Raw genomic sequence first — 16419 nt, forward strand, 5'->3', positions numbered from 1 at the left:
CCTGTTCCTGTCTCACTGGTTACACTCAGTGATCTCACTGTTCCTGTCCCACTGGTTACACTCTGGGATCTCCCTGTTCCTGTCCCACTGGTTACACTCAGGGATCTCCTTGTTCCTCTCTCACTGGTTACACTCTGGAACCGCCCTGTTCCTGTCTCACTGGTTACACTCTGGGATCGCCCTGTTCTTGTCTCACTGGTTACACGCTGGGATCTGCCTGTTCCTGTCCCACTGGTTACACTCGGGGATCACCCTGTTCCTGTCTCACTGGTTACACTCAGGGATCGCCCTGTTCCTGTCCCACTGGTTACACTCTGGGATCTGCCTGTGAAATATCACTGCTTACACTCGGGGATCTCCCTGTTCCTGGCTCACTGGTTACACTCTGGGATCTCCCTGTTCCTATCTCATTGGTTACACTCTGGGATCTCCCTGTTCCTGTCTCACTTGTTACACTCTGGGATCTCCCTTTTCCTGTCTCACTGGTAACATTCTGGGATCTCCCTGTGAAATATCATTGGTTGCACTCTGGGATCTCCCTGTTCCTGTCTCTCTGGTTACACTCTGGGATCTCACAGTTCCTGTCTCACTGGTTACACTCTGGGATCTCCCTGTGAAATATCACTGTTTACACTCTGGGATCACCCTGTTCCTCTCTCACTGGTTACACTCTGGGATCTCACTGTTCCTGTCTCACTGGTTACACTCTGGGATCTCCCTGTGAAATATCACTGGTTACACTCAGTGATCTCCCTGTTCCTGTCCCACTGGTTACACTCTGGGATCTCCCTGTTCCTGTCCCACTGGTTACACTCTGGGATCTCCCTGTCAAATATCACTGGTTACACTCTGGGATCTCCCTGTTCCTGTCTCACTGGTTACACTCTGGGGTCTCCCTGTGAAATATCACTGTTTACACTCTGAGATCTCCCTGTTCCTGTCTCACTGGTTACACTGGGATCCCCCTGTTCCTGTCTCACTGGTTACACTCTGGGATCTCCCTGTTCCTGTCTCACTGGTTACACTCTGGGATCTCCCTGTTCCTGTCTCAATGTTTACACTCTGGCATCTCCCTGTTCCTGTCTCACTGGTTACACTCTGGGATCTCCCTGTGAAATATCACTGTTTACACTCTGGGATCTCCCTGTTCCTGTCTAACTGGTTACACTGGGATCCCCCTGTTCCTGTCTCACTGGTTACACTCTGGGATCTCCCTGTTCCTGTCTCACTGGTTACACTCTGGGATCTCCCTGTTCCTGTCTCAATGTTTACACTTTGGCATCTCCCTGTTCCTGTCTCACTGGTTACATTCTGGGATCTCCCTGTTCCTGTCTCACTGGTTGCACTCAGGGATCTCCCTGTTCCTGTCTCACTGGTTACACTCAGTGATCTCCCTGTTCCTGTCCCACTGCTTACACTCTGGGATCTCCCTGTTCATGTCTCACTGGTTACACTCAGGGATCTCCCTGTTCCTGTCTCACTGGTTACACTCAGTTATCTCCCTGTTCCTGTCCCACTGGTTACACTCTGGAATCTCCCTGTTCCTGTCCCACTGGATGCACTCTGGGATTTCACTGTGAAATATCACTTCTTACACTCTGGGATCTCCCTGTCAAATATCACTGGTTACACTCTGGGATCTCCCTGTTCCAGTCTCACTGGTTACACTCTGGGATCTCCCTGTTCCTGTCTCACTGGTTACACTCTGGGATCTCCCTCTGAAATATCAGTGTTTACACTCTGGGATCTCCCGGTGAAATATCACTTGGTACACTCTGGGATCTCCCTGTTCCTGTCTCACTGGTTACACTCTGGGATCTCCCTGTCACTGTCTCACTGGTTACACTCAGGGATCTCCCTGTTCCTGTCTCACTGGTTACACTCAGGGATCTCCCTGTTCCTGTCTCACTGGTTACACTCAGGGATCTCCTTGTTCCTTTCTCACAGGTTACACTCTGGAACCGCCCTGTTCCTGTCTAACTGTTTACACTCGGGGATCTCCCTGTTCCTGGCTCACTGGATACACTCTGTGATCTCCCTGTTCCTGTCTCATTGGTTACACTCTGGGATCTCCCTGTTCCTGTCTCACTGGTTACACTCTGGGATCTCCCTGTTCCTGTCTCACTGGTTACACTCTGGGATCTCCCTGTGAAATATCACTGTTTACACTCTGGGATCACCCTGTTCCTCTCTCACTGGTTACACTCTGGGATCTCACTGTTCCTGTCTCACTGGTTACACTCTGGGATCTCCCTGTGAAATATCACTGGTTACACTCAGTGATCTCCCAGTTCCTGTCCCACTGGTTACACTCTGGGATATCCCTGTTCCTGTCCCACTGGTTACACTCTGGTATCTCCCTCTGAAATATCACTGTTTACACTCTGGGATCTCCCTGTCAAATATCACTGGTTACACTCTGGGATCTCCCCGTTCCTGTCTCACTGGTTACATTCTGGGACCACCCTGTTCCTGTCTCACTGTTTACACTCTGGGATCTCCCTGTTCCTGTCTCACTGGTTACACTCTGGGATCTCCCTGTTCCTGTCTCACTGGTTACACTCTGGGATCTCCCTGTTCCAGTCTCACAGGTTACACTCTGGGATCTCCCTGTTACTGTCTCACTGGTTACACTCTGGGATCGCCCTGTTCCTTTCACACTGGTTACACTCCGGGATCGCCCTGTTCCTGTCTCATTGGTTACACTCTGGGATCTCCCTGTTCCTGTCCCACTGGGTGCACTCAGGGATCTCCCTGTTCCTGTCTCACTGGTTACACTCTGGGATCTCCCTGTTCCTGTCTCACCGGTTACACTCTGGGATCTCCCTGTTCCTGTCTCACTGGTTACACTCAGGGATCTCCCTGTTCCTGTCTCACTGGTTACACTCAGTGATCTCCTTGTTCCTCTCTCACTGGTTACACTCTGGGATCTCCCTGTTCCTGTCTCACCGGTTACACTCTGGGATCTCCCTGTTCCTGTCTCACTGGTTACACTCAGGGATCTCCCTGTTCCTGTCCCACTGGTTACACTCAGGGATCGCCCTGTTCCTGTCCCACTGTTTACCCTCAGGGATCGCCCTGTTCCTGTCCCACTGGTTGCACTCAGGGATCGCCCTGTTCCTGTCCCACTGGTTACACTCTGGGATCGCCCTGTTCCTGTCTCATTGGTTACACTCAGGGTTCTCCCTGTTCCTGTCTCACTGGTTACACTCAGGGTTCTCCCTGTTGCTGTCTCACTGGTTACACTCTGGGATCTCCCTGTTCCTGTCTCACTGGTTACATTCTGGGATCTCCCTGTTCCTGTCTCACTGGTTACATTCTGGGATCTCCCTGTTCCTGTCTCACTGTTTACACTCAGTGTTCTCCCTGTTCCTGTCCCAGTGGTTACACTCTGGGATATCCCTGTTCCTGTCCCACTGGTTACACTCTGGGATCTCCCTGTGAAATATCACTGTTTACACTCTGGGATTTCCCTGTCAAATATCACTGGTTACACTCTGGGATCTCCCCGTTCCAGTCTCACTGGTTACACTCTGGGATCTCCCTGTTCCTGTCTCACTGGTTACACTCTAGGATCTCCCTTTGAAATATCAGTGTTTACACTCTGGGATCTCCCGGTGAAATATCACTGGTTACACTCTGGGATCTCCCTGTTCCTGTCTCACTGGTTACACTCTGGGATCGCCCTTTTCCTTTCTCACTGGTTACACTCTGGGATCCCCCTGTTCCTGTCTCACTGGTTACACTCTGGGATCGCCCTTTTCCTTTCTCACTGGTTACACTCTGGGATCGCCCTGTTCCTATCTCACTGGTTACACTCTGGGATCTCCCTGTTCCTGTCTAGCTGGTTACACTCTCGGGTCGCCCTGTTCCTGTCCCACTGTTTACACTCAGGGATCGCCCTGTTCCTGTCCCACTGTTTACCCTCAGGGATCGCCCTGTTCCTGTCCCACTGGTTGCACTCAGGGATCGCCCTGTTCCTGTCCCACTGGTTACACTCAGGGTTCTCCCTGTTCCTGTCTCACTGGTTACACTCAGGGTTCTCCCTGTTCCTGTCTCACTGGTTACACTCTGGGATCTCCCTGTTCCTGTCTCACTGGTTACATTCTGGGATCTCCCTGTTCCTGTCTCACTGGTTACACTCAGGGATCTCCCTGTTCCTGTCTCACTGGTTACACTCAGTGTTCTCCCTGTTCCTGTCCCACTGGTTACACTCTGGGATCTCCCTGTTCCTGTCCCACTGGTTACACTCTGGGATCTCCCTGTGAAATATCACTGTTTACACTCTGGGATCTCCCTGTCAAATATCACTGGTTACACTCTGGGATCTCGCTGTTCCAGTCTCACTGGTTACACTCTGGGATCTCCCTGTTCCTGTCTCACTGGTTACACTCTAGGATCTCCCTGTGAAATATCAGTGTTTACACTCTGGGATCTCCCGGTGAAATATCACTGGTTACACTCTGGGATCTCCCTGTTCCTGTCTCACTGGTTACACTCTGGGATCGCCCTTTTCCTTTCTCACTGGTTACACTCTTGGATCGCCCTGTTCCTGTCTCACTGGTTACACTCTGGGATCGCCCTTTTCCTTTCTCACTGGTTACACTCTGGGATCTCCCTGTTCCTGTCTCACTGGTTACACTCTGGGATCGCCCTTTTCCTTTCTCACTGGTTACACTCTGGAATCTCCCTGTTCCTGTCTCGCTGGTTACACTCTCGGGTCGCCCTGTTCCTGTCCCACTGTTTACACTCAGGGATCGCCCTGTTCCTGTCCCACTGTTTACACTCAGGGATCGCCCTGTTCCTGTCTCACTGGTTGCACTCTGGGATCTTTCTGTACCTGTCTCAGTGGTTACACTCTGGGATTGCCCTGTTCCTATCCCACTGTTTACACTCAGGGATCTCCCTTTTCCTGTCTCATTGGTTACACTCTGGGATCTCCCTGTTCCTGTCCCACTGGTTGCACTCAGGGATCTCCCTGTTCCTGTCCCACTGGTTACACTCAGGGTTCTCCCTGTTCCTGTCTCACTCGTTACACTCTGGGATCTCCCTGTTCCTGTCTCACTGGTAACACTCTGGGATCTCCCTGTTCCTGTCTCACTGGTTACACTCAGGGATCTCCCTGTTCCTGTCTCACTGTTTACACTCAGTGTTCTCCCTGTTCCTTTCCCACTGGTTACACTCTGGGATCTCCCTGTGAAATATCACTGTTTACACTCTGGGATTTCCCTGTCAAATATCACTGGTTACACTCTGGGATCTCCCTGTTCCTGTCTCACTGGTTACACTCTAGGATCTCCCTCTGAAATATCAGTGTTTACACTCTGGGATCTCCCGGTGAAATATCACTGGTTACACTCTGGGATCTCCCTGTTCCTGTCTCACTGGTTACAATCTGGGATCGCCCTTTTCCTTTCTCACTGGTTACACTCTGGGATCGCCCTGTTCCTGTCTCACTGGTTACACTCTGGGATCGCCCTTTTCCTTTCTCACTGGTTACACTCTGGGATCGCCCTATTCCTGTCTCACTGGTTACACTCTGGGATCTCCCTGTTCCTGTCTCGCTGGTTACACTCTCGGGTCGCCCTGTTCCTGTCCCACTGTTTACACTCAGGGATCGCCCTGTTCCTGTCCCACTGTTTACCCTCAGGGATCGCCCTGTTCCTGTCCCACTGGTTGCACTCAGGGATCGCCCTGTTCCTGTCCCACTGGTTACACTCAGGGTTCTCCCTGTTCCTGTCTCACTGGTTACACTCAGGGTTCTCCCTGTTCCTGTCTCACTGGTTACACTCTGGGATCTCCCTGTTCCTGTCTCACTGGTTACATTCTGGGATCTCCCTGTTCCTGTCTCACTGGTTACACTCAGGGATCTCCCTGTTCCTGTCTCACTGGTTACACTCAGTGTTCTCCCTGTTCCTGTCCCACTGGTTACACTCTGGGATCTCCCTGTTCCTGTCCCACTGGTTACACTCTGGGATCTTCCTGTGAAATATCACTGGTTACACTCTGGGATCTCGCTGTTCCAGTCTCACTGGTTACACTCTGGGATCACCCTGTTCCTGTCTCACTGGTTACACTCTAGGATCTCCCTGTGAAATATCAGTGTTTACACTCTGTGATCTCCCGGTGAAATATCACTGGTTACACTCTGGGATCTCCCTGTTCCTGTCTCACTGGTTACACTCTGGGATCGCCCTTTTCCTTTCTCACTGGTTACACTCTGGGATCGCCCTGTTCCTGTCTCACTGGTTACACTCTGGGATCGCCCTTTTCCTTTCTCACTGGTTACACTCTGGGATCTCCCTGTTCCTGTCTCGCTGGTTACACTCTGGGATCGCCCTTTTCCTTTCTCACTGGTTACACTCTGGAATCTCCCTGTTCCTGTCTCGCTGGTTACACTCTGGGATCTCCCTGTTCCTGTCCCACTGGTTACACTCAGGGATCTCCCTGTTCCTTTCTCACTGGTTACACTCTGGTACCGCCCTGTTCCTGTCTCACTGGTTACACTCTGGGATCTCCCTGTTCCTGTCTCACTGGTTACACTCTGGGATCTCCCTGTTCCTGTCTCACTGGTTACACTCTGGGGTCTCCCTGTTCCTGTCTCACTGGTTATGCTCTGGGATCTCCCTGTTCCTGTCACACTGGTTACACTCTGGGATCTCCCTGTGAAATATCACTGTTTACACTCTGGGATCTCCCTGTGAAATATCACTGGTTACACTCTGGGATCTCCCTGTTCTTGTCTCACTGGTTACACTCTGGGATCTCCCTGTTCCTGTCTCACTGGTTACATTCTGTGATCTCCCTGTGAAATATCACTGTTTACACTCTGGAATCTCCCTTTCAAATATCACTGGTTACACTCTGGGATCTCCCTGTTCCAGTCTCACTGGTTACACTCTGGGAACTCCCTGTTCCTGTCTCACTGGTTACACTCTGGGATCTCCCTGTTCCTGTCTCACTGGTTACACTCTGGGATCGCCCTGTTCCTGTCTCACTGGTTACACTCTGGGATCTCCCTATTCCTGTCCCACTGGTGACACTCTGGGATCTAACTGTTCCTGTCTCACTGGTTACACTCTGAGATCGCCCTGTGAAATATCACTGTTTACACTCTGGGATCTCCCTGTGAAATATCACTGGTTACACTCTGGGATCTCACTGTTCCTGTCTCACTGGTTACACTCTGGGATCTCCCTGTTCCTGTCTCACTGGTTACACTCTGGGATCTCCCTGTGAAATATCACTGTTTACACTCTGGGATCTCCCTGTGAAATATCACTGGTTACACTCTGGGATCTCCCTGTTCCTGTCTCACTGGTTACACACTGGGATCTCCCTGTGAAATATCACTGGTTAAACCCTGGGATCTCCCTGTTCCTGTCTCACTGGTTATACTCTGGGATCTCCCTGTTCTTGTCTCACTAGATACACTCTGGGATCTTCCTGTAAAATATCACTGTTTACACTCTGGGATCTCCCTGTTCCTGTCTCACTGGTTACACTCTGGGATCTCCCTGTTCCTGTCTCAGTGGTTACACTCTGGGATCTCCCTGTTTTTGTCTCACTGGTTGCACTCTGGGATCTCCCTGTTCGTGTCTCACTGGTTACATTCTGGTATCTCCCAGTCCCTGTCTCACTGGTTACACTCTGGGATCTCGCTGTTCCTGTCTCACTTGTTACACTCTGGGATCTCCCTGTAAAATATCACTGTTTACACTCTGGGATCTCCCGGATCCAGTCTCACTGGTTACACTCTGGGATCTCCCTGTGAAATATCACTGTTTGCACTCTGGGATCTCCCTGTGAAATATCACTGGTTACACTCTGGGATCTCCCTGTTCCTGTCTCAATGGTTACACTCTGGGATCTCCCTGTTCCTGTCTCACTGGTTACACTCTGGGATCTCCCTGTTCCTGTCTCACTGGTTAAACTCTGGGATCTCCCTGTTCCTGTCTCACTGGTTATACTCTCGGATCACCCTGTGCCTGTCTCACTGATTACAATCTGGGATCTCCCTGTGAAATATCACTGTTTACACTCTGGGATCTCCCTGTGAAATATCACTGGTTACACTCTGGGATCTCCCTGTTCCTGTCTCACTGGTTACACTCTGGGATCACCCTGTTCCTGTCTCACTGCTTACACTCTGTGATCTCCCTGTGAAATATCACTGTTTACACTCTGGGATCTCCCTGTGAAATATCACTGGTTACACTCTGGGATCTCCCTGTTCCAGTCTCACTGGTTACACTCTGGGATCTCCCTGTTCCTGTCTCACTGGTTACACGCTGGGATCTCCCTGTTCCCGTCTCACTGGTTACACTCTGGGATCTCCCTGCTCCTTTCTCACTGGTTATACTCTGGGATCTCCCTGTTCCTGTCACACTGGTTACACTCTGGGATCTCCCTGCTCCTTTCTCACTGGTTATACTCTGGGATCTCCCTGTTCCTGTCACACTGGTTACACTCTGGGATCTCCCTGTTCTTGTCTCACTGGTTACACTCTGGGATCTCCCTGTTCCTGTCTCACTGGTTACATTCTGTGATCTCCCTGTGAAATATCACTGTTTACACTCTGGAATCTCCCTTTCAAATATCACTGGTTACACTCTGGGATCTCCCTGTTCCAGTCTCACTGGTTACACTCTGGGAACACCCTGTTCCTGTCTCACTGGTTACACTCTGGGATCGCCCTGTTCCTGTCTCACTGGTTACACTCTGGGATCTCCCTATTCCTGTCCCACTGGTGACACTCTGGGATCTAACTGTTCCTGTCTCACTGGTTACACTCTGAGATCGCCCTGTGAAATGTCACTGTTTACACTCTGGGATCTCCCTGTGAAATATCACTGGTTACACTCTGGGATCTCACTGTTCCTGTTTCACTGGTTACACTCTGGGATCTCCCTGTTCCTGTCTCACTGGTTACACTCTGGGATCTCCCTGTGAAATATCACTGTTTACACTCTGGGATCTCCCTGTGAAATATCACTGGTTACACTCTGGGATCTCCCTGTTCCTGTCTCACTGGTTACACACTGGGATCTCCCTGTGAAATATCACTGGTTAAACCCTGGGATCTCCCTGTTCCTGTCTCACTGGTTATACTCTGGGATCTCCCTGTTCTTGTCTCACTAGATACACTCTGGGATCTTCCTGTAAAATATCACTGTTTACACTCTGGGATCTCCCTGTTCCTGTCTCACTGGTTACACTCTGGGATCTCCCTGTTCCTGTCTCACTGGTTACACTCTGGGATCTCCCTGTTTTTGTCTCACTGGTTGCACTCTGGGATCTCACTGTTCGTGTCTCACTGGTTACATTCTGGTATCTCCCAGTCCCTGTCTCACTGGTTACACTCTGGGATCTCCCTGTTCCTGTCTCACTTGTTACACTCTGGGATCTCCCTGTAAAATATCACTTTTTACACTCTGGGATCTCCCGGATCCTGTCTCACTGGTTACACTCTGGGATCTCCCTGTGAAATATCACTGTTTGCACTCTGGGATCTCCCTGTGAAATATCACTGGTTACACTCTGGGATCTCCCTGTTCCTGTCTCAATGGTTACACTCTGGGATCTCCCTGTTCCTGTCTCACTGGTTACACTCTGGGATCTCCCTGTTCCTGTCTCACTGGTTAAACTCTGGGATCTCCCTGTTCCTGTCTCACTGGTTATACTCTCGGATCACCCTGTGCCTGTCTCACTGGTTACAATCTGTGATCTCCCTGTGAAATATCACTGTTTACACTCTGGGATCTCCCTGTGAAATATCACTGGTTACACTCTGGGATCTCCCTGTTCCTGTCTCACTGGTTACACTCTGGGATCACCCTGTTCCTGTCTCACTGCTTACACTCTGTGATCTCCCTGTGAAATATCACTGTTTACACTCTGGGATCTCCCTGTGAAATATTACTGGTTACACTCTGGGATCTCCCTGTTCCAGTCTCACTGGTTACACTCTGGGATCTCCCTGTTCCTGTCTCACTGGTTACACTCTGGGATCTCCCTGTTCCTGTCTCACTGGTTACACTCTGGGAACTCCCTGTTCCTGTCTCACTGGTTACACTCTGGGATCTCCCTGCTCCTGTCTCACTGGTTACACTCTGGGATCGCCCTGTTCCTGTCTCACTGTTTACACTCTGGGATCTCCCTATTCCTTTCCCACTGGTTACACTCTGGGATCTCCCTGTTCCTGTCTCACTGGTTACACTCTGAGATCGCCCTGTGAAATATCACTGTTTACACTCTGGGATCTCCCTGTGAAATATCACTGGTTACACTCTGGGATCTCACTGTTCCTGTTTCACTGGTTACACTCTGGGATCTCCCTGTTCCTGTCTCACTGGTTACACTCTGGGATCTCCCTGTGAAATATCACTGTTTACACTCTGGGATCTCCCTGTGAAATATCACTGGTTACACTCAGGGATCTCCCTGTTCCTGTCTCATTGGTTACACTCAGTGATCTCCCTGTTCCTGTCCCACTGGTTACACTCCGGGATCTCCCTGTTCCTGTCCCACTGGTTACACTCTGGGATCTCCCTGTGAAATATCACTGTTTACACTCTGGGATCTCCCTGTCAAATATCACTGGTTACACTCTGGGATCTCCCTATTTCCAGACTCACTGGTTACACTCTGGGATCTCACTGTTCCTGTCTCACTGGTTACACTCTGGGATCTCCCTGTGAAATATCAGTGTTTATACTCTGGGATCTACCTGTGAAATATCACTGGTTACACTCGGGGATCTCCCTGTTCCTGTCTCACTGGTTACACTCTGGGATCGCCCTTTTCCTTTCTCACTGGTTACACTCTGGGATCTCCCTGTTCCTGTTTCACTGGTTACACTCTGGGATCTCCCTGTTCCTGTCTCACTGGTTACACTCTGGGATCTCCCTGTTCTTGTCTCACTAGATACACTCTGGGATCTTCCTGTAAAATATCACTGTTTACACTCTGGGATCTCCCTGTTCCTGTCTCACTGGTTACACTCTGGGATCTCCCTGTTCCTGTCTCAATGGTTACACTCTGGGATCTCCCTGTTTTTGTCTCACTGGTTGCACTCTGGGATCTCCCTGTTCGTGTCTCACTTGTTACATTCTGGTATCTCCCAGTCCCTGTCTCACTGGTTACACTCTGGGATCTCCCTGTTCCTGTCTCACTTGTTACACTCTGGGATCTCCCTGTAAAATATCACTTTTTACACTCTGGGATCTCCCGGATCCTGTCTCACTGGTTACACTCTGGGATCTCCCTGTGAAATATCACTGTTTGCACTCTGGGATCTCCCTGTGAAATATCACTGGTTACACTCTGGGATCTCCCTGTTCCTGTCTCAATGGTTACACTCTGGGATCTCCCTGTTCCTGTCTCACTGGTTACACTCTGGGATCTCCCTGTTCCTGTCTCACTGGTTAAACTCTGGGATCTCCCTGTTCCTGTCTCACTGGTTATACTCTCGGATCACCCTGTGCCTGTCTCACTGGTTACAATCTGTGATCTCCCTGTGAAATATCACTGTTTACACTCTGGGATCTCCCTGTGAAATATCACTGGTTACACTCTGGGATCTCCCTGTTCCTGTCTCACTGGTTACACTCTGGGATCACCCTGTTCCTGTCTCACTGCTTACACTCTGTGATCTCCCTGTGAAATATCACTGTTTACACTCTGGGATCTCCCTGTGAAATATTACTGGTTACACTCTGGGATCTCCCTGTTCCAGTCTCACTGGTTACACTCTGGGATCTCCCTGTTCCTGTCTCACTGGTTACACTCTGGGATCTCCCTGTTCCTGTCTCACTGGTTACACTCTGGGAACTCCCTGTTCCTGTCTCACTGGTTACACTCTGGGATCTCCCTGCTCCTGTCTCACTGGTTACACTCTGGGATCGCCCTGTTCCTGTCTCACTGGTTACACTCTGGGATCTCCTTATTCCTTTCCCACTGGTTACACTCTGGGATCTCCCTGTTCCTGTCTCACTGGTTACACTCTGAGATCGCCCTGTGAAATATCACTGTTTACACTCTGGGATCTCCCTGTGAAATATCACTGGTTACACTCTGGGATCTCACTGTTCCTGTTTCACTGGTTACACTCTGGGATCTCCCTGTTCCTGTCTCACTGGTTACACTCTGGGATCTCCCTGTGAAATATCACTGTTTACACTCTGGGATCTCCCTGTGAAATATCACTGGTTACACTCAGGGATCTCCCTGTTCCTGTCTCATTGGTTACACTCAGTGATCTCCCTGTTCCTGTCCCACTGGTTACACTCCGGGATCTCCCTGTTCCTGTCCCACTGGTTACACTCTGGGATCTCCCTGTGAAATATCACTGTTTACACTCTGGGATCTCCCTGTCAAATATCACTGGTTACACTCTGGGATCTCCCTATTTCCAGTCTCACTGGTTACACTCCGGGATCTCCCTGTTCCTGTCTCACTGGTTACACTCTGGGATCTCCCTGTGAAATATCAGTGTTTATACTCTGGGATCTCCCGGTGAAATATCACTGGTTACACTCTGGAATCTCCCTGTTCCTGTCTCACTGGTTACACTCTGGGATCGCCCTTTTCCTTTCTCACTGGTTACACTCTGGGATCTCCCTGTTCCTGTTTCACTGGTTACACTCTGGGATCTCCCTGTTCCTGTCTCACTGGTTACACTCTTGGGTGGCCCTGTTCCTGTCCCACTGTTTACACTCAGGGATCGCCCTGTTCCTGTCTCACTGGTTGCACTCTGGGATCTTTCTGTTCCTGTCTCAGTGGTTACACTCTGGGATCGCCCTGTTCCTGTCCCACTGTTTACACTCAGGGATCTCCCTGTTCCTGTCTCATTGGTTACACTCTGGGATCTCCCTGTTCCAGTCCGACTGGGTGCACTCAGGGATCTCCCTGTTCCTGTCCACTGGTTACACTCTGGGATCTCCCTGTTCCTGTCTCACTGGTTACAATCAGTGATCTCCCTGTTCCTGTCCCACTGGTTACACTCTGGGATCTCCCTGTTCCTGTCCCACTGGTTACACTCAGGGATCTCCCTGTTCCTTTCTCACTGGTTACATTCTGGTACCGCCCTGTTCCTGTCTCACTGGTTACACACTGGGATCTCCCTGTGAAATATCACTGGTTAAACCCTGGGATCTCCCTGTTCCTGTCTCACTGGTTATACTCTGGGATCTCCCTGTTCTTGTCTCACTAGATACACTCTGGGATCTTCCTGTAAAATATCACTGTTTACACTCTGGGATCTCCCTGTTCCTGTCTCACTGGTTACACTCTGGGATCTCCCTGTTCCTGTCTGACTGGTAACACTCTGGGATCTCCCTGTAAAATATCACTGTTTACACTCTGGGATCTCGCTGTTCCTGTCTCACTGGTTACACCCTGGGATCTGCCGGATCCTGTCTCACTGGTTACACTCTGGGATCTCCCTGTTCCTGTCTCATTGGTTACACTCTATGATCTCCCTGTCAAATATCACTGGTTACACTCTGGGATCTCCCGGTTCCTGTCTCACTGGTTATACTCTGGGATCTCCATGTGAAATATCACTGGTTACACTCTGGGATCTCCCTGTTCCTGTCTCACTGGTTATACTCTGGGATCTCCCTGTTCCTGTCTCACTGGTTACACTCTGGGATCTCCCTGTTCCTGTCTCACTGGTTAAACTCTGGGATCTCCCTGTCAAATATCACTGGTTACACTCTGGGATCTCCCTGTTCCTGTCTCACTGGTTACAATCTGGGATCTCCCTGTGAAATATCACTGGTTACACTCTGGGATCTCCCTGTTCCTGTCTCACTACTTACACTCTGGGATCTCCCTATGAAATATCACTGTTTACACTCTGGGATCTCCCTGTTCCTGTCTCACTGGTTACACTCTGGGATCTCCCTGTTCCTGTCTGACTGGTAACACTCTGGGATCTCCCTTTAAAATATCACTGTTTACACTCTGGCATCTCGCTGTTCCTGTCTCACTGGTTACACCCTGGGATCTGCCGGATCCTGTCTCACTGGTTACACTCTGGGATCTCCCTGTTCCTGTCTCATTGGTTACATTCTATGATCTCCCTGTTCCTGTCTCACTGGTTACACTCTGGGATCTCCCTTTTCCTGTCTCACTGGTTACACTCTGGGATCTCCCTGTTCCTGTCTCACTGGTTACACTCTGGGAGCTCCCTGTTCCTGTCTCACTGTTTACACTCTGGGATCTCCCTGTTCCTGTCTCACTGGTTACACTCTGGGAGCTCCCTGTTCCTGTCTCACTGGTTACACTCTGGGATCTCCCTGTAAAATATCACTGTTTACACACTGGGATCTCCCTGTGAAATATCACTGGTTACACACTGGGATCTCCCTGTTCCTGTCTCACTGGTTACACTCTGGGAGCTCCCTGTTCCTGTCTCACTGTTTACACTCTGGGATCTCCCTGTGAAATATCACTGGTTACACTCTGGGATCTCCCTGCTCCTGTCTCACTGGTTAAACTCTGGGATCTCCCTGTCAAATATCACTGGTTACACTCTGGGATCTCCCTGTTCCTGTCTCACTGGTTACACTCTGGGATCTCCATGTGAAATATCACTGGTTACACTCTGGGATCTCCCTGTTCCTGTCTCACTGGTTATACTCTGGGATCTCCCTGTTCCTGTCTCACTACTTACACTCTGGGATTTCCCTATGAACTATCACTGTTTACACTCTGGGTTCTCCCTGTTGCTGTCTCACTGGTTACACTCTGGGATCTCCCTGTTCCTGTCTCACTGTTTACACTCTGGGATCCCCCTGTAAAATATCACTGTTTACACTCTGGGATCTCCCTGTGAAATATCACTGGTTACACTCTGGGATCTCCCTGTTCCTGTCTCACTGGTTACACTCTGGGATCTCCATGTGAAATATCACTGGTTATACTCTGGGATCTCCCTGTTCCTGTCTCACTACTTACACTCTGGGATCTCTCTATGAAATATCACTGTTTACACTCTGGGTTCTCCCTGTTCCTGTCTCACTGGTTACACTCTGGGATCTCCCTGTTCCTGTCTCACTGTTTACACTCTGGGATCTCCCTGTCAAATATCACTTGTTACACTCTGGGATCTCCATGTGAAATATCACTGGTTACACTCTGGGATCTCCCTGTTCCTGTCTCACTGGTTATACTCTGGGATCTCCCTGTTCCTGTCTCACTACTTACACTCTGCGATCTCCCTATGAAATATCAGTGTTTACACTCTGGGTTCTCCCTGTTCCTGTCTCACTGGTTACACTCTGGGATCTCCCTGTTCCTGTCTCACTGTTTACACTCTGGGATCTCCCTGTTCCTGTCTCACTGGTTACACTCTGGGATCTCCCTGTTCCTGTCTCACTGGTTACACTCTGGGATCTCCCTGTTCCTGTCTCACTGGTTAAACTCTGGGATCTCCCTGTTCCTGTCTCACTGGTTAAACTCTGGGATCTCCCTGTCAAATATCACTGGTTACACTCTGGGATCTCCCTGTTCCTGTCTCACTGGTTACAATCTGGGATCTCCCTGTGAAATATCACTGGTTACACTCTGGGATCTCCCTGTTCCTGTCTCACTGGTTATACTCTGGGATCTCCCTGTTCCTGTCTCACTACTTACACTCTGGGATCTCCCTATGAAATATCACTGTTTACACTCTGGGATCTCCCTGTTCCTGTCTCACTGGTTACACTCTGGGATCTCCATGTTCCTGTCTGACTGGTAACACTCTGGGATCTCCCTGTAAAATATCACTGTTAACTCTCTGGGATCTCGCTGTTCCTGTCTCACTGGTTACACTCTGGGATCTCCCTGTGAAATATCACTGGTTACACTCTGGGATCTCCCTGTTCCGGTCTCACTGGTTGAACTCTGGGATCTCCCTGTCAAGTATCACTGGTTACACTCTGGGATCTCCCTGTTCCTGTCTCACTGGTTACACTCTGGGATCTCCATGTGAAATATCACTGTTTACACTGTGGGTTCTCCCTGTTCCTGTCTCACTGGTTACACTCTGGGATCTCCCTGTTCCTGTCTCACTGTTTACGTTCTGGGATCTCCCTGTCAAATATCACTGGTTACACTCTGGGATCTCCCTGTTCCCGTCTCACTGGTTACACTCTGGGATCTCCATGTGAAATATCACTGGTTACACTCTGGGATCTCCCTGTTCCTGTCTCACTGGTTACACTCTGGGATCTCCCTGTTCCTGGCTCACTGGTTACACTCGGGGATCTCCCTGTTCCTGGCTCACTGGTTACACTCAGGGATCTCCCTGTTCCTGTCTCACTTGTTACACTCAGTGTTCTCCCTGTTCCTGTCCCACTGGTTACACTCTGGGATCTCCCTGTTCCTGTCCCACTGGTTACACTCTGGGATCTCCCTGTGAAATATCAG

The sequence above is a fragment of the Hypanus sabinus genome, chromosome 2 (genome assembly GCF_030144855.1).
Source record: "Hypanus sabinus isolate sHypSab1 chromosome 2, sHypSab1.hap1, whole genome shotgun sequence".
NCBI lineage: Eukaryota > Metazoa > Chordata > Chondrichthyes > Myliobatiformes > Dasyatidae > Hypanus > Hypanus sabinus.